The 25,477-nt window shown below is 42.4% G+C and overlaps 1 long non-coding RNA gene across 1 annotated transcript in view; it reads left to right on the top strand.

Moving 5' to 3' along the window:
• The first annotated feature begins 5,063 nt into the window (after positions 1–5,063).
• LOC142073180 (uncharacterized) overlaps positions 5,064–25,477 on the top strand; it is a 208,404-nt gene continuing 187,990 nt past the window's right edge. The window contains exon 1 of the long non-coding RNA XR_012669891.1: positions 5,064–5,252. This is a non-coding gene — a long non-coding RNA (uncharacterized LOC142073180). The remainder of the gene's footprint in view (positions 5,253–25,477) is intronic.

The following is a 25,477-nucleotide window of genomic DNA, read 5'->3' on the forward strand; positions in this document are numbered from 1 at the left end:
GTCCAGAAATCTATACAGCAATTTTACAGTCCTACAGCCTGAGCCTGGAGTTGGCTGGCACAGGCCAGCCGTAGGTTTTTCCTTACTGTGTGGACATATTTTAGGGGACTATGGACAGTCAGAGCATATGTTAGAGCTGCCCTGTGGCTGCTCTGAGTTACACCCACGACTGGTTCAGCTCCAGAATTTGGGAGATGCAAAGGTACCTAAAGCTATGTTTGTTCCCCTGTGCCCAGCACAGATATGGAGGATCTAGGAATTGGCTCAATACTTGTAGAAATATAAACTGCACTAATTCTTATCTTTCCCATTAGTATTTTGGGTCTGATTCTGAGAGTGCTGAGATCCACAGCTCCCATTGAAATCAACTGCCGTGATGGGCGCTCAGCACAGCAGAGTCAAACCCTTCATTTCCATCTGTGATATTAGTTTGCATGTTAATTTAATGGTCTGTAAAGAAATATTTCAAATTGGATCAAATATAGGGTGATCATATATACTGTTTTGGCCAGGACGGTCCCTTTTTTAAGCCCTGTCCTGGCCCTTTTTTTGCCCCAAAAGGAAGCATTTGTCCCGTTTGCTCTTGCTGACTTGATCAGAAGAGCAAACAGGACAAATGCCCACTTCTGTCAAAAAAGTGGAGTGTGGTATGGAGGGGGTGAGCAGAGATGCCAGACCCCCACGGGGGGAGACAGGGGTGTGGGAGAAGCAGTGTTCCAGCATGTGTGGGGGAACCCCCATTGTGCAGGGTGGCCCCTCAGGTTCCAGTGACCGGGCAACAGCCTGGCACGTGGTGGAGGGAGTGGGGGGAGAGACAGGATTACAGCGACTAGCAACAGCACTGGGGTGCCCTTGGGCGAGCAACTGGGGGTGTCCAGTTTTCTTTTTGGGAAATATGGTCACCGTAATCAAATATATCTTATCTGTGAAGTTTTTACCAATTCCTAAGTCAGGAAAGATGCAACTGTTTCTGTAGATGCCATCCGAAGCTATAAAGAGGCTTTCCATTTTGTCAGAAGTGTTAGTAGGATGAGCAGAGGCCATGCACAGTGTAAATGTGGTTCTGCTAAAGTACAAACTCCTGGGGGAATAAACACAGACAGTATTAAATTGCTTTATCATTAGAAGTTCCCAGAGTACCATAATGATTGAGAAAGCAGACGGGCTGGCAACAGCACAGAAGAAGGGAATATATTAAAGCTGAAAAATGCAATAAACATTTTAGTCTGGTTCACATATCTATGCTCAGCTGTGGTAATGTGTAACATGGGTTGCTGTTCTATGCAGCAACATGACTCAGAACGACTTCACTGGCTACTGCAGGAGAAATCTGCTGGCCTAAGGACCCTGTTGATATACTGAGAACATTTTTCAAACGAATGTTCAGGGAAACATTTTTGTAGGAACATGGATAATTAATTCTCAGGAAAAACAAAACAAAAATCCTTGCAAATAGTGGTGGCCCATTCTGAGCACTATAAATCTAGGGAGATTATAAGGAGAAAATAGGGGGCTTGATTATATGAAAAAAGAAATGATATTTTTTCTTAGAAGTTAGAAAATCATTCACTTGGTGAAAAGATGGTATTGTATAAGTCACCGTGATCTTAGTGTTAATTCCTTCTCTTCTGTAACCACTGTGTCTTAGTCATGTAGGCCTCTGTGATGGAGTTCACTCACCAGAGCGATGCCTCCTGCTGGCCATCTCGCAGATTAGCTATCTTGCCCTCTCCTGGTTGTGCCTCTCCCACTGCCTTCTCCGCATGCAGACCCATCTCAGCACCAGAACCGCAGTATCCTTTTCATGACTTGGCCCTCCAGCTGTGTCTCCATCTATGTTTTCCCCTGTTGGTGGAAGTATCTTGGAGTTCAATAGTCCAGCCACTTCCTCAATGGCACATGGGGGGACCTGGGCCCACCCACTACTCCAGGTCCCAACCCTGTAGATGGCAGCCTCCTGCTGCTTCTCCTTAACTTCTCTGCCAATACTGCTTCAATTCCCTGAACCGCTTTCCCATGGCCCCAGGCACCTTATTCACCCTCTTCTCAGGGCCTCCAGTCAGCAGGTCCTAGCAGCCAGCCAGGAGCTCCCTCTTGCTTCCCTGGTCCCTGCCAGCAACTGCTCCATCCAAGGGTTACCTTCCTGCAGCTGACTAGAAACACAGTCTCTATTTCTTGGACTCCCTGCAGCAACTGACTATCTGTAGCTCTGCAGCTGCTTTCATGTGAGCCTGCTGGGCCCTGACTGGCTGATTCATACAGTCTTCCTCCAATTGGCTGCTTCCTGCGCAGCCTCCCTAGGATGCTTGGAGGACTAACCTCCACTGCTCCTTTCTGGGACAGGGTGTGGCAGGCCCATGAGGCCTCCATTAACCCCTTCCACTCTGGTGTGGGGCGAACACCCCATCACAGCCCCATATTAAAGTACTTCTCTGAATCTGAGCCTTAACCTGATTAAATTTAGCATTGATTTACTAGGATCAACAGTTGAGAGGAGGTAAGAACAGGGCACTAGCTTGTTGGGTGACCTATGTCAAGTCACTTTACCCCTTCTGCCTTAGTTCCCCTGTCTGAAAAATGTGTATAATAATTCAGTGGAAATACTGCTGCCACATTATTTATCTAAGGCAAAACTGGAAAGTATTTTAGGGTGACTACATAGGCTCTATATAAGAACTCTATTGCTGTAAGACTTTTCTTGATCTTCAGAAATAATCTAGAAGTCAAAGCATCATTGGACAAAGTCATTTTACTTTTAACTGATATTCCACAGCTCTCTGTAATAGCTTCTCCAACCTCTGTATATAGGCTGAAACCTTCTTGTCCAGGTCACTGATTTTCAAGGTGCTGACCCTGTCCTAAGCTGGGCCCCTGAGATGCTCTACTAGACACCTTCACTTTTCTGTATCTGGTATCTGCCACTCTTGCACCAATTTGGTGTTGTCTCCTAACTGACAGTCCACCCCTTCTTCACCAGGTGTTTTGACTCCCTGCACCCGAAAATAACCTTGGACTTACAACAGAGGGCTGACTCAGGATGGGGCTTTTCCACTGCTTGCCCCACAGCCTTTGCTCATACATCAGGAGATACAGTGGCACCCAGGATTGGGGCTGCTGGCCCAACAGCCCCAGCATATCACCCACCATCTTAGCCTCCTTTTCCAAGAAAGCTGTCATTTTCTTTAACAACTCTACATCTGAAGCAGGGTCGGGTGGGGGAGCTGGGTTCCACAGGCTACCAGTTTCCACACATCATCCGCCACTTGGAACTTGTGAAGGTTCCACCGCTGCCGGCAACTCGCGTAATGCTGCACAGGCATCCTCCTTCCCTCCTAAACATGCGCCCAACATGTATACAGCCATGATCTTCCAACATGTATACAGCCATGATCTTCCAACATGTATGCAGCCATGATGCAAAGTATATTTCCCCAAAATAACGTGCTTTCCCAAATTAATTTTTTTTTTCAAGATGTGCTTGCAAGGGCTACTAACCCAGGAACAATCCCAGAACAAGCCTTCCCACCCGCCAAATGTAACCTTTCTGCTAGGTGTTGTCAGCAGTAAAAAGGGATGAGTTCAAATATCTAGGGGTTCCTCTTAAAATTAACAAATACCCCTGGCTCAAACTCCCACGCCAATACCTTGGAAAAAACAAAATACCTGTCCTAAGTGCCTTGAACAGGCAATACGTCCCTTCTCACAAGCACTCAGTCTGTGTTTAAAACAAAGACAACTTTATTATGGGGCAGAGGAACAGAACATTAATTTGGAAAAACACACCAATAAATCAACAGTATGCTTATATGAATAGTAAGTAAAATGACCACCCATGACATCTTTGGCAGTAGTCCTTTGCCTCAGTTTCCCCACCTACCAGAATGAGCATCTGATGGAAAACTGTCCCCTTGACACCCCACTTCCCCGCTTTTCCCCGCTCTGGCTGGGTAGTCATGTCCCAGACCCAAGCGTGCACTCAGGCAGGGCCCGTATGAAACCACCAGGGAGAAGGGCTGCCTGGCTCCTATGAAGTGAGGCGGTGCTGCTGGCTCTGTGCCATCTTTCACTGTTTCACACATGCTGTTGCCTTAGCTGCAATGCTGAGCCCAGGTCCTCAGACTCCACCACCCAGCCCAGCTATAGAGATTACAGCTCCGTTGGTGTAGGGTAAGGGTGCCTTGCTGTGGCCTCTATGTTGCCCCTCCCCGAGATACCAGATCTAGGTCCTCAGGCTCCTACCCAGCTCTCATGATCATAGCTCTAGTAGCTCTGGCTAGGTGCCAAACCCAGAGTGCACTCAACTCTATCGTTATATTGTAGCGTAGGTTCAATGGCATATGAAAACCGTCAAACAAAGTCCTTGGTACCAGGGATTCACCCTCCCCTTTCAGCTGGGGGTCCTTTCCCTTCTGTGACTGGTTTATTTCCCTGTGGTGTCACACAGAGGTGTTGTGGTGAGGGGAACTCCTCACTCAGAGCATATTAAGTACAGTTCTTCTGCCTTTTTTTCACACTATAAGATTACTAACATTTCATTACCCCTCCACCTAAAATTTAATTGAGTTTTAATCAAAACATTGGGAAGGCAGGTAAACATGCAAATAAGGTCTGCTCATTCAATCTTTTCCTCTGGTTCACCAGTTCATGGCAGTAGAGAGCTCCTCCCTGTAGCTGTCACAGGCACTCATTCATAAACCACAAAGACTTGACTGTACCTACAACCAAAATCATTTATCCATTTTGAAATTTCCCCTCATTTTGTCCTTACAAACTAGTGTACCTGGTTTTCTTTTAATGTGATCTAAACCTTCCCTTATAACTTACTGGCTCATACTAAATATTAAACCACATGGACTGACCAATACATTGACTTTGTTGTGACAGATAAATATATTCATAGGCCAAATTGAAGTGAGCACAAAGGCACCAAACGAAAAAATAAAACCCTGATTCTTTGCATTTTACTAACACTGTATAGTATGGAATATTTCTTGCATGCTGTACAATAAAGTATAATATTAATCATTAAAGATCTTACATTTCTGTTCCAGCTTGCATACTGAAGGATCCAAAACCCTTGACAAATTGATACACAAACTAGACACCAGGATCATGCCATCCGGCCCTGAAATGAAATGCAACAACTCTTTAACAGTGCACAGCATCCACAGCACTCGAAAATAGGAAGAGAGGAATATCATACTACATTAAATTATGTGGGAAATCATGGATAAGACATTATGATCCAGATTGTAAGTATCCAGAAAATAACAGTACCATGAGATTTTAATGATCATGTGGGCAAGGACTAAACTTTTAATCACCACCAGTTACACTAAGTCTGGACAATGTCATTGCATTCTCTGAAGAGGCACAAAGGGAAGAGTGCTACCTAATGACTAGGGCCCTACCAAATTAATGGCCATGAAAAACACATCACGACCATGAAATCTGGTCTCCTCTCGTGAGATCTGGTCTTCTGTGTGCTTTTACCCTATACTATACAGATTTCACAGGAGAGACCAGTGTTTCTCAAATTTGGGGTCCTGACCCAAAAGGGAGTGCAGGGTGGTCGCAAGGTTATTTTAGGGGGATTGTGGTATTGCCACCCTTACTCCTACACTGCCTTCAAGCTGGCTGGCCAGAGAGCGGCAGCTGTTGGCTGGGCACCCAGCTCTGAAGGCAGCGCCCCGCCAGCAGCAGCGCAGAAGTAAGGATGGCAATACCATACCATGCCATGCCAGCCTTACTTCTGCTCTGCTGTCGTTAGAGCTGGGCGTCCAGAGAGTGGCGGCTGCTGCCTGAGGGCCCAGTTCTGAAGGCAGCACCTCAGAAGCAAGGGTGACAATACCATACCATGCCATCCTTACTTCTGTGCTGCTACTGGCAGTGGTTCTGCCTTCCGAGCTGGGCTCCTGGCCACCAGCCACCGCTCTCCAGTTGCCCAGCTCTGAAGCCAGTGCCGCCGTCAACAGCAACGCGGAAGTAAGGGTAGCAATACTGCAAACCCCCCTACAATAACCTTGTGACCCCCCCCACAACTCCTTTTTGGGTCAGGACCCCTACAATTATAATGCCCTGAAATTTCAGATTTAAATAGCTGAAATCATGAAATTTACTATTTTTAAAATCCTATGACGGTGAAATTTGACCAAAATGGACCGTGAATTTGGTAGGGCCCTACTAATGGTTCAACAACAACAATTCCTGTAGCTGCCAGGATACTCCTTAAAGCACTAAATGAACCCATCCAAGCACTAAATGAACTCAACACTTTGTTCTTTGAGACCCAAAATGGTCACATGATTCTGTATGGCGACAGGAGCAGCAATATGAGATATAAAACAACTCCGGACTGAGTTGAGTCCATCCTAAACAACTAGTAGAGTATGAACCAGAAATCAGAACTAGCCAGGTGTTTAACAGAAAACAATATTATGGGAGAAGGGAACAGGGGAAGGACTGTAACTACTACTAAGGCAACTATCAGGTTTGATGGACTCTTGAAACTTTTGTCCCAGGGATTTTTCAGACTCCTCAGCTTTGGAGGAACTTTACAGTATTATTCACATTATTATACTGATTCAGACTGATAATGAGTGAAGCATTTAAGATGTTTTGCTAGTAGGCAAACCTCTCGTTAGAACATGAAGCATCTTTTGGGAGTACATTTTTTATGTCCTGGTATAATATGATCAAAACACTGTTAGAGATGTGAGCCAGCTGAAAAATGTTAAAAATGTCTATGCTTAAGACATATTCTTGATACTATATCTACTACACATCTAAAACTGTCAGGTTACAGTGAATTCCAACACTGATATTTTACACTTGAATTAAATGAGAAAGTGAAAGTTGACCACTGGTAATATTAAGTTTGACAATCCTGGTGCATATAAATCATAGCAGAGTGGTTTCATTCACCTATGCCATCAAGCACATCCTATTATAATCTATTGAGAAATGGAGTGTCATACTGTATCTTAAAAGACATTTCTACTTACTACAATTGGTTTATTTGTTTTGTGTAACAGATGAACTAGCTGATTGTGAATCTGGGTTTTTTCTACTTCAAGTTACATATACAAAAAAAAATCTGGGCTATAATTGGTATCCATAGGTTCTTTGGAATAAAATATATGACCAAAGAAGACACAAAACCAAATACTTTACTAACGTAAGCTACCAGGATACCTGGACTATTGTGAAATTTAGCTACTAACCTGAAAAGACAGCCAGATGGCTCTAAAAACAGTGTATGAAACATTGAAATCCAGTCATATCCATTTCCCCGGCTTTCTTTTCTTGTTGATTACTGTGACAGGGTAGTCTGTCACACTACTCAGCGGGGTTAGGGATCGGTCCATCCTCCAAAAATGGGAATGTTACAAACTCCTAAGGAAAAACAAACAAATCTAGGAGAAATTTTCCAGTATATGTAGATGTTATCTGACACCTTCTGAAACCGATGAAGAGACTGCTGTTGACGTCACTGAGCATTCGATTGAACCTGCAACATGTATTTTTTGCAACAATAAGATTTACAAGATCAGATGCAAACGTGTTGTACTCCCACCCTGCTTTCTCTGTTTTTTTGACCTTCTTTTTGTACTGTATGTTGAAAAACGCTTTGCACTGTATACATGTATATTGCCCACAAAACTTGAGATGACTGGAACTTGAAACTAGCTCCAGTCCCCGTGGAGTTCCTCATATTTCACAGGGTTAAAAAACTGAAAAAATCAGTTGTTGGCACTGCATGAAAGTAGTTTAAATATGCTTGGGTTTCACCAGTCATTCATTTGAAGTCTGTTAGGTAGGATTCTTTTTCTGTTGGTTGTATATAATTCAACATTTCAATGAATTAATTGAGGGTTAAATGCCAAAAAAATGTAAGCCACATACAGCTTTTGCTCTCTTTGCTCTGAAGGGAAATGATTGCTTCAATTATCTATTTCTCTTAGATCCTCTACTCTATGACATGTGGACAGTTTCAAACCCATCTTCTTAAGTAGGCAAAACTCCCATTGGCTTCAGTGAAAACACTGCCTTTATCAGGAATACTAGGATAGAACCCTTAGAGGATTTCTTTCATTGTTTGTTAATGATGTTATCTGATTCAGGACAAGGGATAACTTCACCTCCCTTTTTTAACTGATTCTTCCTAAAATATTCTGTATCCTACTCATGTGTATCTACTCTATACCAGACAAACTCTGGTCTCTCGAATGAAATTTTTGTCTGTAATTACATATTGATATCAGTATGCTCCTTGGAGCAATCCTTAGTTGATGTGAGCTCATTATCAGTGGGTTTCTCTTCTTCTTCCTCAGGTTCTTTTCAATACTGACATTAACTTTTCTGAGATCTGCTGAGGTCCCCTTTCCTTTAGGGTCTTACACATCCCTTTGTGGTTAATCATCTCTCTTGCACTGAAATCTCTCTTTCTCCAGTTCTTCTAACAGTTCCATCATCTCTTTTAATTTATTCACTTTCTAAATAACTTACCTGCTAACAGGCTTGCAGCTGCCAACATTATATACATATCAGCTATGTACCTGTTATTTCATTTATAGTCCTGTCATAAATATAAAGGGAAGGGTAAACCCCTTTGAAATCCCTCCTGGCCAGAGGAAAAACTCCTCTCACCTGTAAAGGGTTAAGAAGCTAAAGGTAACCTCGCTGGCACCTGACCAAAATGACCAATGAGGAGACAAGATACTTTCAAAAGCTAGGAGGAGGGAGAGAAACAAAGGGTCTCCGTCTGTCTATATGCTGTTTCTGCCGGGGATAGACCAGGAATGGAGTCTTAGAACTTTTAGTAAGTAATCTAGCTAGGTATGCGTTAGATTATGATTTCTTTAAATGGCTGAGAAAAGAATTGTGCTGAATAGAATAACTATTTCTGTCTGTGTATCTTTTTTGTAACTTAAGGTTTTGCCTAGAGGGGTTCTCTATGTTTTGAATCTAATTACCCTGTAAGGTATCTACCATCCTGATTTTACAGAGGTGATTTCTTTACTTCTATTTACTTCTATTTCTATTAAAAGTCTTCTTGTAAGAAAATTGAATGCTTTTTCATTGTTCTCAGATCCAAGGGTTTGGGTTTGTGGTCACCTATGCAAATTGGTGAGGCTTTTTACCAAACCTTGTCCAGGAAGTGGGGTGCAAGGTTTTGGGAAGTATTTTGGGGGGAAAGACATTTCCAAACAGCTCTTCCCCAGTAACCAGTATTTGTTTGGTGGTGGTAGCGGCCAATCCAAGGACAACAGGTGGAATATTTTGTACCTTGGGGAAGTTTTGACCTAAGCTGGTAAAGATAAGCTTAGGAGGTTTTTCATGCAGGTCCCCACATCTATACCCTAGCATTCAGAGTGGGGAAGGAACCTTGACAAGTCCGGTGGGGGATTTTTCTGTAAGAGTTCAATTGAATTCTGCCTGATTCTCTCTTTCTGAGTTGACCATTTGCTGTGGCCGATCAGTTTTATTTTCTCCTTGTTAATGCTTATTATAATATTTTGCTATGACCACACTTTCTGTTTTGAAATAATTAGACACTGAATGTAGTTAGAAAACATGGAGTGTACCAGCTGGAATGAAATGAAAACTTTGGTTCTATTTCAATGCCGTTCAGGGAGGTGGTGCTACTGCATTGCCATAACTTACATTAATGAGAGACACATGCATACATAGGTCGGTGCAAGGCGGCTTACATCAACCTAACTTTGTACACCAGACCTGAGTCTGCTCTCCTGTTGTTTTTGGGAGCTACTGTCAGGGTGCCATACCCTTCTCAACCCCCTAGCATTCAGGAATATGAAGCCAGATTCTGCTTCCCTTCTGCCCACTGTATTGTACATTACTCCCATTGAAATCAGTGGGACTGCTTGAGGAGTAAGTTACTACTCAGAGTAGTTGAGTACAAAATATACTGTAACGGATCTGCTCTGTACAATGCATCTTTTCTTCAAGTTTTGAATATTCCTTTTAGAGCAGATGAGGTAGGTAATTTGCATTATTCAGAACATTTAGCTACAAACACAATTATTCCTGAAATTTGCCTCAAGCAATGGCAGTCACCTTGCCAGTCAAGTTAAAGCTCTAAGGTCACCTCTCCTCCTTCTGTCTGAGACTGAGTTAACCCGCTCAAAAGTGCCTCTAAAACAAAGATATGGCAGATTCTGAGTGAAATCATGGTGAGATCCAAGGGGAGTTGTAAATTCTAGAATGCTGATGACTTCATTCCTTACAAAAAGAGCTAATGAAAAAATCTTTCAGTGTACGGTTAGTAGGTAAACTGAACTGAATCTTGGGTTCTTAGTCACTTGCCTAATTTGGAAAGGTCTCTCATTTCATATTTGTTTGGGATGCAATACTGGACATTGTGGCAAATTAATGACTTTACCAGGATGTGAGAATATTCATTGTTATCTTAAAATTGCATTAGCATTAAATTTGTGACTCATGGCCAATGATGAGTATGGCACTTAATTCTGAATGATGCCTCCAGGAATAGCAAGTTTAGCTGCAGTCATAAGGTCAGGGGTGAAATAGACTTGGCTAAGAGTGATGTATTCTTGCAATAAACCTCTGTCTTCATGAAGAAAAAAGTCATGTTTTCAAAACAGTTTGCAGAAATGGTTCCCTCTGACCTCCCCACCAATCCAGACATTAATGCCAGTGATGTGCTGCCAAAATATCAACATAAAGATACCTCAGACAGGGATCAACACAACATTTAGTGAGTGAAATACTCTTCATTCCACTTCCTTCCTACTCCCCATTCCTACCCTTCTCCCCACTCCACTTGGGAGCAGGCAGGGACCAGCTGGGAGAAAGGTGGCTGCATTGGTTACAGGTCCCCACGACACAATACAGCAGCATCTTGGACCATCTTCTCTTCTTCGCCCATGCTGCTATGGCTGAGGAGGGCTGCCAAATGGTAGTGTTTCATATCCACTTTGCATGAGTGACAATGGCTACAGAAAGAGGAAGGCAGTGGAGACCAAGACCTGGTCTACACCTAAAACTTAGGTGGACCTAGCCACATCACTCAGAGCTGTGAAAATTTTCACACCCCATGTGACATAATTAAGCTGACTTAAACCCTATTGTAGACACTTCTAGGGCGATGAAAGAATTCTTCCACTGAGCTAGCTACTGCCCCTTGAAGGGGTGGATTTACAACAGAGATGGAAAAACCCCTTCTGCCTACACTCACTCTGCATTGACCAGTACATCCACCCTGACTCAATGCCATTCAGGGAGGTGGTGTTATTTCATTGCTGTATCTGGGCACTTATATTCGTGGGAGACAAATTTTGAGTGTAGATACATTCATAAATCGGCCGGAGCAAGGCGGCTTACATCGACCTAACTTTGTAGTGCAGACCAGTCCTGAGTTTGCTCTCCTATTGCTTCTGGGAGCTACTATCAGTCTGCCCCTCCCTTCTCAACCCCGTTCACATTCAGACAAGCTTAAAACCCACCATCTAGTTTCTTCTCATGCCGCTGTTACAGTCTGTATATCTCTGTACCTTCTCTCTGCTCATTAAAATGTGATACTAAAAAACTCTCAAAAGAGCAAAGAATAGCAGCAACATGAGTCCTATTCCCACAGTTTTAACTATTGTCCCAAACCGCCTCCACTGAGCTCCCAGGAACATGATGCATCTTTTGCTGTTGCTCTGTTGACCTCTGACACTGAGCTGCCGCCCAGTAAACGTTCTCCTAAAGAACAGCATGGTGTCACAGCTGGTTTAGAATCTAAACAAGCCAGTTCTTTGAATAAATAGGTTCCATCTTTCCCTTGTCCTTTATAGAAATAAATCCAATAGCTTTTCTACTCTATTGTCCACTAGCCAGTGTACTCAAAGACTTATATTTAGTGCAAAATGCAATATGGCCTTAACACGTACATAAGCATTCAATGCACTGGAATATATTCTGCTCATGCAGCTACCATACATACTGTTGCACTCAACTGAGCAGGTTAGGAGAAGTACAATAATTTCAGAAGAAGAAAACTTTTTCTTTTTTGCTGGTTTTCCCATGTCCTCTCCCTATTATCCAACTACTCCCTCCTACAGCAGTACTCCTTTTCTTATTACAAACAAAAATTTTCTTTTAGTCATTTATATCAATTTACTGCTTCCCCTTTCCATGGCATGAGAAGCTTTCATTGATTAAATAATTCAGGTGACCTGACCTGAATTTTTTCAGGCAATTAGCAATTCCTATGACTCACCAGAAGGGAGCTTTTAATTATATCACTGCAGTAATGAGAATTCTACAGCCGCAAGCCTCTACTTTACTAGTGATTATCTTCTATACTACACTGGCATCTAGTGGCAGGTTCATCATAATGCATATTTTTAAAGGAAAGAAACTACTGTATCCAGTAAAAAGAAACGGAGTACTTGTGGCACCTTAGAGACTAACCAATTTATTTGAGCATAAGCTTTCGTGAGCTACAGCTCACTTCATTGGATTCCGATGAAGTGAGCTGTAGTTCACGAAAAATCCGATGAAGTGAGCTGTAGCTCACGAAAGCTTATGCTCAAATACATTTGTTCGTCTCTAAGGTGCCACAAGTACTCCTTTTCTTTTTTTGCGAATACAGACTAACACGGCTGTTACTCTGAATACTGTATCCAGTCTATCCTATGAAACAACTCTCTGTAGCCTATGGGGGAAATGTTTCCATTTTCTGTACCTGCTCTAGAAAGAAAACTAGATCTGCAGCTTGAAGAGCCAGTCCAGCGATGTACCTGAACTGCATGAAAGATTTGATCCTAATCCAAATCCAAACGTAATGGTTGGCCCTTTTTTAAAAAATGGCTTAAGTCCAATTGTCATACCTGAACACCTTCCAATCTTGAGGTAGTTCAGAACCACACTGCCAATGCTATTTTGAAGTTTGTGGGTCTAACCTATTTCAGATTTGAGCAGAGATCCTGCTAAAACATGCAGTACTCTAGCCCAGGATCCTGCTATCAGAAGGAGCATAAAAGTGTCAGGGTTTGTTGTTGCAGTGGGTGGAGGGAGGAATAAGTTCCAAAATATTTTGTGTGGAATAAAACTATAGAAGGTCAAATGCAATGAGGAAGCTAAATGCAATGCAGTCAGTATTACTGCCTACCTAATGAGGAGGAAACTGCATGAAGCAGGCAGCTTGTTTATAACAGGCAGATGGATTGTGACATAAATCCAAGACAGCTCATCTGCTCACAGTGTATTCATTTTGTCTGAAGCCATTCTTAAAGAAACATCCTGAACACGAATGAACATAAACAACATGAACTGGCAAAGAAGAGAACAGCTGTAACACCAATGTCATGGATTCATAGATTCTAAGGCCGGAAGGGACCATTGTGCCTATCTAGTCTGACCTGGATAACACAGAACATAGAATTTCCCCCAAATAATTCAGTTTCCTCCCCTTTTATAAAATGGTCAGATAAACAGTCTATCCAAAGTAACAACTATTGAATTACTGGGCAAGTCGTAACACATTGCCCATGGAGGTTATCTTTCCTGCTACTTTCAGCCCTTGCACTCAGAAACTCAGTTAACGGTAGTCAATCTAGCAATCCTTACCCAAAGCTCATTGAAATCAATGATAGTCTTTCCATTGACTTTGTTGGGCTTTGGATCAGGCCCTTGCAGAGCTGAGGAGCAACTGAATCAACAGATGACATCACAGGAAGCTTTATAGTTTCAGAATTACAGTTCATGATGGTATCTGAGTTATGGCACTGTGTTCTCCTAAGATGAGATCAGTATGCATTTGGGCAATACTGTGGTGCAAACATTCCAGTGAAACATCAACACATTGTGTGACAAGTATATTGTAGGTCTTTTCAGTTCCATCAGACACTATCTCCTCCCTGCTGGCTGCTGAAAAGGAGGGAGTCAGGTAACCTTTTTCCCCACTTGGAATAATGGCAAGAGATGGTGGAGGCTCTGATCCATTTGCTCAGCATTCCCTGTTTTGCTTTGTGTGTCAGGTCATGTGATAAACTGCTTGAGATCTGATCCACATCTGAGGCATGGGGCAACATTGTCCTAATAGTTGCCTACATAGTGGGGACTCATTCTGCATGTTCAGAAGGAGGAGGATGTTTTGTGTCTCCACAGCACCACCCTTGGCCTTAGACAGACTCTCCACAGACCCAGGGAACCCTGAGTGGGAAGGGGGGTGGGGCTGAGAATAAAGAATGGGGAGTGGGTTTGGGTGGATTGTAGCCGCAGCCATCACCAGCTCTACCCCAAGCCTCATGGAAAATACTTTGAAAAATTAGTACAGCTCAAGGTGTATTAGCTTTTCTGTGGCAATGCCTTCACCCTATGGAATGTCCCCTGAAAGGGGGTGCGAGAGAGGCTCACAGTGTGGGAGTCCTTGGTGGTGTACCTCCAGTGGAGCTGGGGTGGGAATGGGTAGCAAGGTGGCAGTACAGGGCCCTCATGTTGGTAACTCTGTGTGTGGCACTTCTAAGATTGGCTCAATGGTGAGGGAAGGAGGAGGAACCTGTGCTTCACTGGAAGAATTCCAGGCAGTTAGCCTCAAGGTAAATGACAGTCTTGAGCACTAAAATTAACAATTTTGATAGTTCAAATTTTGACGAAATAAGATCCTTTGAAATGGCAAAGAACTCTAAAATAGAATTACCAGTGATATTCTCTTTATTGCCATGTAAAGAGATGATAATTAAAGAACTTCCTCTCAGAAATAACTCATCATGTACTTTTGGGCTTAAAGTGATTTTTAAGATATGACTTCAAAACCAGTAGCTGCTACTTCAAATATGCTGTTGTAATCATATCTTTACACACATTCATAATATTGCAATATTGAGCATGCCTTTTTATTGCAATGAGTTACAGTCCTATAGTCAATAAATTACTTCTCACTCACAGAATAAATTTGAATTAGCTCTCAAAGTTGACAAATTAATAAAGTCAAATTTTATACTCTATGTCACACATACGACTATACATTTCATTCCACATGATATTTTATTGTTTAGAAAATATAAAGCCCTCATAATCTATACTGTATATGAAACAGTCTATTTAATCGTGATAGCATAAACAAAAGAGTGACTATCCTAGTAGAATTTTTTGAGGAGAATTTTAAGCTTTGTACCAGCTCACTATTAAATTTCTAAGAGATGTTTAAGATCTTGTAAGGCTTCAAATTAGATCTGAACTTTGCTGTAGCAAAGGTTTAAATAATATCTCATGTGTACATTTCCAGACCCTTTTAAATGCATTTTAGCTCATGCTCAGAGCTAATTAACAGAAACTGGCTGTTAAAAATAAAGATGTGAAGAATTACAGATAATTATCTTTACCTTTATGTAACCATAGAATTGACACAGGTGAGACATTTTAGGATAATTAACCAGAGGTTGCTGAAAGATAAATGTGTAGCCATGGTCCACAAAGCTTTTTCATTTAGCCAAGATCAGTGACACCAATTCTGTAAACATTGTCTATTGCCTGATCTAATTATGCTGATGTCCACAGTGCTGGGACAAAATGAACTCACTTATCCAGGCTCTTAGTAAGTCAGCCTGTCAGGTATCTTTGCTTTCCATATAGCATTTTAACTCCTTCTAGGAAACAACACCTTCTGGCATGTGTGACAGCAGACAGACATACACACATGTTTTCACTGACTTCAATGAAGTTATCTATAACCATACTTTGTGTTGGTGTAAAAGGGGCAAAGTCAGGCCCATAATTTATGTTGTTATTTTTTAGCTTTCTGGGGGTCTCTGACTGAACTCCCCATATTATTTTTGTAGGTAAAATCCCCAGCCCCAACTAACACAGGTTCTTGCTAGAGTTGGCTTGGAATTTTTTTGACAAAACATTTAATCAAAACCATAAATTTTTATCGAAACGTATCAGTTTTGACGACATCTCCCCGATCCCAGGTGAGTGCTCATAAAGCCTGTCTGATTGTCTCTCTCTCTCTGTCTCAAGGAATATTTAATTATTTATATAAAATGGTACAGCTCCACAGGAGATTCTGAGAAAGCTGCATCCTAGAGTAGTCAAATAGCCTGGTAGTTTGGGCATTCCCTGGGATGTGGGAGAAGTTCATCAAAACTGATGTTTCATGAACCTAAGCTATTCTGAGGTGTCTGTTTTTTTTCACAAAATTTTTGGAAGGGTCTCAGTTTCATCTCAATGTGAAATGGAACCAAATGGCGAAATCTTGATGTTTTTCATGAAATGGAATTTTCTTTCTCTAGCCAGCCCTAGTTCTCACATCATCACCTGAGGTTGGGGCCTGCCATAGCAGAAGGATCTACTTGAAGAGAAGAGGTTGGTCCTTCAGGAAAGGACCAGAATGAAGTAAATCGGGTGTGGAGAACCTCACACTCCTTAATCCAACTATGGACAAAGTAGTTGGGAAGAGAGGAAGTGACAGGTGCTTTCTCCTAAGAGATGGGTGAGGAGTGGGGTCTGGATGGAAGATGAGAGATGCAGGGTCGGGGTGGGGTGGGTGATCACGAAGAGTTCATCTGTTGAGTACAGTGATGGTAGCTTTGAAGTCCTTTCCTCCCACTCCAGATTGGACCTGGGGGAGTTGGGAAGGGATGATAGCTTGTCCAGGCAGCATAAATTCCTTTTAGATTTTCCATTGCAGTGGGGTGGATCTATACAGTCTGTATCAAACTGTCATGGAACAGTCCATGTGAAATATTTATGGATTGTAGCTCTTTTTGCTACAAAGGGAAACCTTCCCTCCAATATCTATCTTCAGTACTTATATGGCCCCCTTTGCCATAGTATGCAAGGGCTCAGACTTTTTAATGCATTTATCCTCACAAGACCCCTATGAGGTAGGTAAGTGTTGTTATCCCTATTTAGACATAGACAACTGAGGCAAAGAGAAACTAAGTCACTTGCCCAAGGTCACACAGGCAGTCTGTGACAGAGCAGGAAATTGAACCCAGGTCTCCCAAGTCCAGTGGTGCTGGAACAATTCTTATACTGGGGGTGCTGAATGCAGAAACCATGTACAGTAAAAGCTGTTTTATCTGGCACTTCACCAACAGAAAAGCTCTATAAACCAGCATTTCTGATCTTCATTGAAATTCCGGTTTACAGTCTGGTTGGTGCAGGGCAGGCAGGGAGTTGGGGCGTGGGAGGGGGTGTGGCGTGCAGGCTCTGGGAGGGAGTTTGGGTATGGGTTAGGAGCAGCTGGGACAGGCCTCTGCTTGTGGGGAGCCACGCAAGGTGAGCATCCCCCAGATCAGGTACCCCACACCCTCTCCCATGCCCCAACCTGCTGCCCTGAGCACCCTCCCACACCCAAACTCCCTCCCTCTTAGTTAACTGGCATTTTTCATTTACTGGCACCCCCCATCTCCCCAAAATGCTGGATAATACAGCTTTTACTGTTATTTGGGTTATTACAACTTTGAGCCATGGGATGCGGCAGAACCCCCAGCACCTCTAGTTCCAGCACCTATGCCAATCCCAGGCAAGCATCCTAACCACTGCACTATCCTTCCTTTCAACAGCATCACATTAGCCACTCATCCCTCCCTGATACTCTCCAATAGGATCTTCTTATCTCTCCTCGCCCACATAATCCCCTAGTGATTCCTTCCCACATCCTTGTCCCCCGAGTCCTCCCTTAACTAGTCTAAAGAGAATTACAGGATTCACACATCTAACAGCCTCTCTTCTGGGCCCAACTGCCATCAAACTGAATCTCTCCTGATCTGAGACTTTCACAGTGCTGTACAAACAGCCCTTCTGACTCATGACATAACTGACTTAAAAAATAAAGCTTCACCACCTGTTACTAAAGTAGTGTATTTAATTTCTGGCAGACAGTTTGAATCATACTGATGCCTGCTACAAAGGGAAGGGTTTTGTTCCTCATTGCGAGATTCTGCTGAGAGATCAGTGAGATCCCAAACTGAAAATAACTACAAGAACCAATCTTTTGTAAAGGAAATTCTCTCAGTTCTTATAGAATCCCCCTGTTGGGAATTCCACTTGCACCATTCTCATGTAGTAAGTTTGTAGCTAGAGCTGTTGAATTATTCATTGTGAATAATCTGTCCAATGAATTTAGCTCTATTTTATATTTGTGAATTGTTCACAAACTGACCCTGATTTCTGCAGCGGCCTTTGCTCTGGAGTCCAATAACCTTAGTCATTCTGAACAGTATCAGTCACTGAAGTCAGTGAAGCTACTCGTGGAGCAAGGTGCTTCCCAAAATGGGTAGGGGGTATCAGAATCTGCTCCATAGTTCTTGGCAGCTGTTCACCAAATACATTTTAGCTTGTGGGGGGTGACATGATTTGGGGAATCTGTCTATATACAGATTATGAATTATGTTTGAGACAATGAACTCTCTGTATGTTTAAACTCTTACAACTATCTATACTGTATTGTTGGCTCATACTGTTTGTGCTAAGGAGACAGGGATGATCACCTGTCTGTCTCTGAATAGGATGGCTGTGAGAGACCATCAACACCTGAAAAGATCGTGCCTAAACACAGCAATGGCATGGCGGCAGCCTAGGTGAAACCAGTTTTCTCCAACTTGTTTGCAGAGAGCTAGGGTGTTAAGAAGTAGAAAAATCTCTAGAAGGGGACAAAGAGGTGTCAGAGCAGGGGTTTAAAAACACAAACAGAGGAAATAAAAAGGGACAAATAGGGGACCTGTTGAGTGCAGGACCAGTCAAAGCTAAGGGGAAATGGCTACAGGGGCAGAAAAGAGACTCCAAGACTGCTTATTCATTGAAGGATCACATTACCCCTTTTTGCCACAGAATCACTCTGCGGCTCATGGTCAGCTGATTATTCACCAGGACCACCAAATCTTTTTCAGAATCACTCCTTCCCAGGATAGAGCCTCCAATTCTGTAGTACACCCTACGTTGTTTGTTCCTAGATCTATAGATTTACATTTAGCAGTACTAAAACACATATTGTTTGCTTGAGCCCAGTTTACCAAGTGATCCAGACAAGTCTGAATCAGTGACCTGTCCTCCTCGTTATTTACCACACCCCCAATTTTTGTGTCATCTGCAGACTTTATTCGTGACCATTTTCTGTTTTTTTCTTTTATATTATCATTAATTCAAATGTTAAATAGCGTAGGACCAAGAGCCAATCCCTGGGGGCCCTACTAGAAACTCACCTGTTTGATGATGATTCCCCATTTACAATTACATTTTGAGACCTATCAATTAGTCAGCTTTTAATCCATTTAATGTGTGCCATGTTAATTTTATACCATTCTAATTTTTTAATCAAAATGTCATGCAGTAACCCAGTCGAATAGATCACAGAAGTCTATGTACATTACATCAACACTATTACCTTTATCAATCAAACTTGTAATCTCATAAAAGATGATATCACCGCAATCATTCATATCACTCCTAGAAATCTCTTTTGTAGCTTATTAGTAATTTTTTTAAAACTTCCATTTATAATTAAAAAATAAAACTGATGAGGCTGGAGAGCAGATAGGGACACTTTTACATGAGAGAAAACCTCCTCTAATTAGAACTAACAAGATGGGTGCCAGTCATAATCCTGGTTTCAGAGTAGCAGCCGTGTTAGTCTCTATTCGCAAAAAGAAAAGGAGGACTTGTGGCACCTTAGAGACTAACAAATTTATTTGAGCATAAGCTTTCGTGAGCTACAGCTCACTTCATCGGATGCATTCAGTGGAAAATACAGTGGGGAGATTTATATACATAGAGAACATGAAACAATGGGTGTTACCATACACACTGTAATGAGAGTGATCCCTTAAGGTGAGCTATTACCAGCAGGAGAGCAGGGGGAGAAACCTTTTGTAGTGATAATCAAGGTTGGCCATTTCCAGTAGTTCACAAGAATGACTGAGGAACAGTGGGGGGTGGGGGGGAATAAACACGGAGAAATATTTTTACTTTGTGTAATGACCCATCCACTCCCAGTCTCTATTCAAGCCTAAGTTAATTATATCCAGTTTGCAAAATAATTCCAATTCAGCAGTCTCTCATTGGAGTCTGTTTTTGAAGTTTTTTTGTTGAAGAATTGCAACTTTTAGGCCTGTAATCGAGTGACCAGAGAGATTGAAGTGTTCTCCAACTGGTTTTTGAATGTTATAATTCTTGATGTCTGATTTGTGTCCATTTATTCTTTTACGTAGAGACTGTCCAGTTTGACGAATGTACATGGCAGAGGGGCATTGCTGGCACATGACGGCATATATCACATTGGTAGATGTGCAGGTGAATGAACCTCTGATAGAGTGGCTGATGTGATTAGGCCCTATGATGGTGTCCCCTGAATAGATATGTGGACACAGTTGGCAACGGGCGTTGTTGCAAGGATAGGTTCCTGGGTTAGTGGTTCTGTTGTGTGGTGTGTGGTTGCTGGTGAGTATTTGCTTCAGGTTTGGGGGCTGTCTGTAAGCAAGGACTGGCCTGTCTCCCAAGATCTGTGAGAGAGATGGGTCATCCTTCAGGATAGGTTGTAGATCCTTGATGATGTGTTGGAGGGGTTTTAGTTGGGGGCTGAAGGTGATGGCTAGTGGCGTTCTGTTATTTTCTTTGTTGGGCCTGTCCTGTAGAAGATGACTTCTGGGTACTCTTCTGGCTCTGTCAATCTGTTTCTTCACTTCAGCAGGTGGGTTTTGTTGTAAGAATGCTTGATAGAGATCTTGTAGGTGTTTGTCTCTGTCTGAGGGGTTGGATCAAATGCAGTTGTATCGTAGAGCTTGGCTGTAGACAATGGATCGTGTGATGTGGTCTGGATGAAAGCTGGAGGCATGCAGGTAGGAATAGCAGTCAGTAGGTTTCTGGTATAGGGTGGTATTTATGTGACCATTGCTTATTAGCACCGTAGTGTCCAGGAAGTGGATCTCTTGTGTGGACTGGTCCAGGTTGAGGTTGATGGTGGGATGGAAATTGTTGAAATCATGGTGGAATTCCTCAAGGGCTTCTTTTCCATGGGTCCAGATGATGAAGATGTCATCAATGTAGCGCAAGTAGAGTAGGGGCATTAGGGGACGAGAGCTGAGGAAGCATTGTTCTAAGTCAGCCATAAAAATGTTGGCATACTGTGGGGCCACGCGGGTACCCATAGCAGTACCGCTGATTTGAAGGTATACATTGTTCCCAAATGTGAAATAGTTATGCGTGAGGACAAAGTCACAAAGTTCAGCTACCAGGTTTGCTGTGACATTATTAGGGATTCTGTTCCTGACAGCTTGTAGTCCATCTTTGTGTGGACTGTTGATGTAGAGGGCTTCTACATCCATAGTGGCCAGGATGGTGTTTTCAGGAAGATCATCGATGGACTGTAGTTTCACTATGGTGCTAATAAGCGATGGTCACATAGCATGTGGTTGAACCAATGCATTGGTGCAAAGCCCCTTAAAATCAGAAGGGGACCACATGGGTGCAGCAATCTGCCCACACAATATCAATTGCAGGATTGGTGCCTGGAAATGCAAACTCTCCGTGGTTTGGACTAGATTTTCCTATATGCCTGCTCATTTTTCATTTGGGGGCAGAGAAGCTATAATGAGAAAATTATAGCAATGCCAGAGAAATTCACACAGTCTTTCATTATGTATGCAACCTGGGAAAAACATATTAATGTATAGGTTTCAGAGTAGCAGCCGTGTTAGTCTGTATTCGCAAAAAGAAAAGGAGTACTTGTGGCACCTTAATTTACAGTTAGTCACAAAAGTGAGTTTTTGAAATAAATTGCTGAGTTTAAAGTATTTGGGGGAGTGTTTCAGATTGCCTAAATAGACTAATATATTCTAATGGGCCAGATGTATTCCCTGGATAACTCTACTGAGGTCAATGAAGTTACACCATGGCTGCATTTGTCCCACAATTGCTACTTGGTCGCACTTAAAAAATAATCATGAGGATAAACATCAAAATCCATCATCTTTCACAGCCCAGGAAAGGCACCCAAGTGTGAAACCCTCTCAGTCAGGAAATCAAATTTCCAGAGCCTCAAATGTCTCCTTTTTGTTATTTCACTGCAGAGCACAAGCTTTGTTAACTCGCAGCATCACACCTAGTAGCTAACGTGCATATTCAAACAAAGATCTTCAATACATGAGCATCAAATGGAGAAATTTCTGTTAAAGAGCTGGCTTTACTTAGTGCTGCTCGTTTGTCACACACAAAAGCTAAGATCAATTAAGATGTCCGCGGCTCCTCTTGGACAGATAATTGCACTATGTTAAAGAAATATATGCACTGGTCTGGATGGAGTTGACATGTTTGGTGTGACATCAGTAACTGAACTATGGGTCTAGCTGGAATGGAACTATGAGCAGAACGCTTTATGCTATGCTACTGCCCTACTCTAAGACATGTATTTATACATCAGCCCACATAGTGGCACAGTAGATTAAGAAATCATTCTGCAGTTAAATGGCAACAGCTTCTTTCATGGATTTGAAATGAGTGGGTGTGATGTTCCGCTCTGGTGTTATCTGGACCTGTGATCTGCTAGGTCACTCCAATCCTTGAGTCTGAGAGCCAGCCTTACCCTGCTCCGCTGTGAGAACCCCCACTCCTGGCTGTTCACACACAGCACCTGGCATGTAAGCTGCTCCTTGGATTGTGCAACTGAATGACACTAGCCAATATGTCTGGTCCCAGACACAACCCTAGGAATCTCCGTCTTGCAGTGTCCAGTTATGCCCACTGGACACTGCAAGCTTATATGAGTTTGTCAGTTTAACAAAGAAATTGATATTAACAGGCTTGTTATCCCAAAGGGACTCTCTGACACTCTTCAAACCAAATGCACTGCTTCAGGTAGAATAAACAAACACATTTATTAACTACAAAGATAGATTTTAAGAGATTTTAAGTGATAGGCAAAAGGTCAGAGTGGTTACTAAAGTAAAATAAAATATAAGCATGCAGTCTAAACTCTCAACCTTATTAAACTGGGCAACACCTAGATTAAGCAGTTTTTCTCACTGGATATTGCAGTCCTTAATATACAGGCTTGTTCCTTAGAATCATAGAATCATAGAATCATAGAATATAAGGGTTGGAAGGGACCCCAGAAGGTCATCTAGTCCAACCCCCTGCTCGAAGCAGGACCAATTCCCAGTTAAATCATCCCAGCCAGGGCTTTGTCAAGCCTGACCTTAAAAACCTCTAAGGAAGGAGATTCTACCACCTCCCTAGGTAACGCATTCCAGTGTTTCACCACCCTCTTAGTGAAAAAGTTTTTCCTAATATCCAATCTAAACCTCCCCCACTGCAGCTTGAGACCATTACTCCTCGTTCTGTCATCTGATACCATTGAGAACAGTCTAGAGCCATCCTCTTTGGAACCCCCTTTCAGGTAGTTGAAAGCAGCTATCAAATCCCCCCTCATTCTTCTCTTCTGCAGGCTAAACAATCCCAGCTCCCTCAGCCTCTCCTCATAACTCATGTGTTCCAGACCCCTAATCATTTTTGTTGCCCTTCGCTGGACTCTCTCCAATTTATCCACATCCTTCTTGAAGTGTGGGGCCCAAAACTGGACACAGTACTCCAGGCCTCACCAATGTCGAATAGATAAACCTTAAACCTGGGCCAATCTCCTCTGTTGGAGTCTTGTCTTCTTCTCAGTGTCTTAGTTGCTTGCAGCGAAGGTTGGGGCAGGAGAAGGGCCCAGTATGTGTTCACTTTGTCTGTTTTATACCCTCAGTCCATGTGCTTGGGGAACACAAGTCCAGGCATGTCTGGGGGGCATTGCTGAGTCTCTCCAAGCAAGGTTGAGCAAATCCTTTGGTGTGGCCTCATGCAGGTGAGTCATTGCATTGTAGCTCCCTTGCTGGACAATAGCTGTTGATGGGTTGTTTGACACCCTGCCCGGACGTTGGTTACTTTCCTTGCTGTTGCCTCTGGGGAGCTAATATCTGGCTGATTCCCCAACTTCAATGCATGTTTTAGTGACCACCATACAACACAATTCTCATAACTTCATATACATTAATGATATACATATATGGATAGAGAAATGACTTTCAGCAGATCATAACCTTTCCCCTGATACCTTACAAGGCATGCTTTGTATATAAGATCATAATTATATGAAAATGAGGAATATGGGGGTTACAGTACGCTCCCCCAAGGTATAGAATGTTACAGTGGGAGCCTGATCAAAACACAGTGTATGTTGCAGAATGCATTGTTGTGGTTTTATAGGCAGACAGCTTCTCTTGCACCCCCTCTACTAAACATGCCACAGAACACCCAATATTTACCTTAGATGTCTTCAAGTGGTGCTCCTTATTGGGTGACCCCTACTGAGACTGGGTGATCCTCATTGTTCCCCTCCAGTTCCACAAGGGGCACCAGTGAAGAGATCTGTTCCGTAGATATACTTTAGAGGGAGGGCCACAGCCCTCCCAGACTTTTAAAGATCCTGGAATTCAGGATATACCCACTTTCTCTCTAATGGGGCAGCTCAGGGACAGTGAAGCGCCATTCTCCTTAGACTGGTAGGAATAAAGCCAATGGTGTATTTCTCACAATTGCATACTAGGAAAGAGACTGTAATCCACATTGTATGCTGGATCTGTTGGGATGGTTTTCCATTTGTTTCCCTAGCTGTTGTACTAAGATTTATCTCACTTCCACTTCACTGAAGCCTAAATTTGATGATTCTCTGCTTTGCAAGCCACCAGTTTTCATAGGCTTGCCCTGGATGGAGAGGGATGATTGGGAGATGACCAGGAGACTGGCTGAGCTGCTGGGGTACTCTGAGGTAGGAGGAGGGAAGGTAGGAGGTGAAGCATAAGATCTCTTAACTTACAGCAGGCTGTGGGAGTAGTTTGTCTGGTGGGATCGGGTGTGCCAGTATTGTTCATTTAGAGACTTTTGGCCTCATGATTATAATTAGGGCCCTTCATTTTTGGTTTGTATTTAATTTTTCCTGAGAATTTATCAGTGTTTATTACTACAACACCAAAATACAGGTGACAATCTGGAAAAAATTATTCATAATTTTTTGGGTAAATATCGGGGTTTATTTTGGTGGACGGAAGGACAGGGGAAAAAAGTATTCAGTAGATTAATGTTTTGATGAATGGAATTCAATGTGGTTTACTGCAGAGCTAAAAGAGAGCTCAAAACACAATGTCACCTCTGAGTTTACGAAAACAATATATCTCAAATTCCCAAAGAAAACTTTTCATTTGAATAAGCAGTTTACTGTTGTAGACTAAGAACTATTAGCCTATAAATATTTACATTTAATAATTGGGCCACACCATTTGCAGCACATACATTCAACTTCATCCTTTTCTCCTGTTTTTTTTTTTTAAACTTTCAAATACTTCTTTGTGTTCTGAAATGTATTTTGATACAGATTTTTGTTTTCTTCCCATTTTAGTGTGTCAGATCTTTAAACCGTTATCTACTAACATCTTGAAATGTGTATGTGGTGGACATGAGATTCATAAAT

Source organism: Caretta caretta, chromosome 9, assembly GCF_965140235.1.
Source record: "Caretta caretta isolate rCarCar2 chromosome 9, rCarCar1.hap1, whole genome shotgun sequence".
NCBI classification, from domain to species: Eukaryota; Metazoa; Chordata; order Testudines; family Cheloniidae; genus Caretta; species Caretta caretta.